Source organism: Meriones unguiculatus, chromosome 3 (assembly GCF_030254825.1).
Source record: "Meriones unguiculatus strain TT.TT164.6M chromosome 3, Bangor_MerUng_6.1, whole genome shotgun sequence".
NCBI classification, from domain to species: domain Eukaryota; kingdom Metazoa; phylum Chordata; class Mammalia; order Rodentia; family Muridae; genus Meriones; species Meriones unguiculatus.
In genome coordinates, this window is record NC_083351.1 from 52,369,651 (window position 1) to 52,371,737 (window position 2,087).

Consider the following 2,087-nt stretch of genomic DNA (forward strand, 5'->3'; position numbering starts at 1 on the left):
CAAACCCTGAGAGATGTGCAGGCGTGGCGGGTCCTACAGCCAGAGCATGTCATGCTCCTTAGGACATCTTGTTGTTGAAGTTCTTTTTAATCAGAGTTGTCTTTTATGTGCCACAAAAAAATTCCCGTCTGAGGCTGGAGAGATGACTTAGTGGTTGACTGTAAGTACTTCTCTCAAACAAAACTAAAACTAAAACAAAAAAACAAAACAAACAAAAAACCGTTTCACGTTGGGCAGCATATAATTGTTCGAACTCCGCTCTGGCATACCAGACTAGATAGTCTCTTCTTGCCTCTGAGGACACTTGCATGCACATCCCTCTACACAAATAAACACAACTTAAAAAAATTTCCTGATGGTTAGATCTACTGCTAATGCTTCCTATAGGTTGTGTGTCTCTTTTCCCACTTGAAAGTACTCTTTATGGGTATTGGTATTAAGTTGACCATGCCGGCATTGGAGCTGCTCATGAGGCAGAGCAAAGCCATTGGGATCCATCCAGGAGCTTAATGGATTATTTTTTTTTAAATGTGGGTGTTATGACCCCTTAGAAAAGAACTCATGTCACTCTCCTAGACACATACACAGCACATATTTGAACATGCATGCTTATTGTTGACTTGATCATCGAACTAAACCTTTGGCATAAGAACTGTTTTTGTCTTGATAGAGCTCTCTCTCTCTCTCTCTCTCTCTCTCTGTGTGTGTGTGTGTGTGTGTGAGTGTGTGAGTGAGTGTGAGTGTAGGTGCCTGTGGGTGAATGCTTGCCACAGAAACCTTTGGAGGTTCGAGACATCTTGTGGGAGTCATTTCTCTCCATCCTCCTTGTGGGTTCCTGGGATTGAACTCAGATTGTCAGGCTTGACAGCAAGTGCCTTTACTCACAGCCATTTTTCTGGCCCAGAAAATTCAATGTAGTTTTTTATTGTTGTTGTTGTCTCTTTGTGGTTCTGGTTATTGAACCCAGGCCTTGTGCATTCTAAGCAAGTGTTCTCCCACAGAAATATTTTCCTAGCCCCACATAGGCTCTTTCTACTTGACTTTGAAAGTTGGGTGATTTTTTCAAGGTGAGCTCTTTTGGTTTTGTTCCTTGGATGCTTGCAGCTTCATATTGTCCTTGACAGGATTCTCTTGTCCAATCCTGTGGCTTCCTAGCCATCAAACCCATTAGTACATGAGTTAAACTTGGCTTGCTTTACAAGGCAGGGGATTGGATTTGGAAGTATGAGTCTGGGCATATGTGGTGGTTTGAATAGGTTTGGCCCACAAAGACTCTTATGTTTGGCCCATGGGGAATGGCACTTTTAGGAGGTGTGGCCTTGTCAGAGGGAATATGTTACGGTGGGGCCAGGCTTTGAGGTCTCCTATGCTCAAGCTACACCCAGTGTGGCACACAGTCTTCTTCAGCTGTCTGTGGATCAAGATGTAGAACTCTTAGCTCCTTCACTAGCACCATGTCTTCCTGGGCACTGCCATGCTTCCCACTAGGATGAATAAACCTTACACTGTAAGCCAGCACCAATGAAATATTTTCCCTTATAAGAGTTGCCTTGGTCATGGTATCTCTTCACAATAGAAACCTTAACTAAGACAACTAATATTTGTGCATTGCTACATATTCTACATTGAACTCAGAGTATTCAGAGTCAGGATATCAACTGGCTCATAGAAAAGTGCCTGGGATGCTGAGAAGGAGGCTTATTCTGTTATTGTATCCATTTCAAGGTATAGAACTTCTATGGAACAGATTAGAGTCATTTTGGAAATTAAGGAGCAAGAATAACAGGTATGCTTGAGAGGACAGGAACTCAAACAGGGCAGGAACCTGGAGGCAGGAACAGATGCAGAGGCCCTCCATAAAATCAGGCTACCGGCAACAGTTGTAGAGCATTTTCTTAATTAGTGATTGATGGGGGAGGGCCCAGACCATGGTGGGAGGGGCAAACTCTGGGCTGGTGTTCCTGGGTTCTACAGGAAAGCAGGCTGAGTAAGCCACGTGGAGCAAGCCAGTAAGCAGCACTCCTCTATTGCCTCTGGATCAGTTCCTGCCTCCAGGTTCCTGCCCTGTTTGAGTTCCTGTCCTTCTA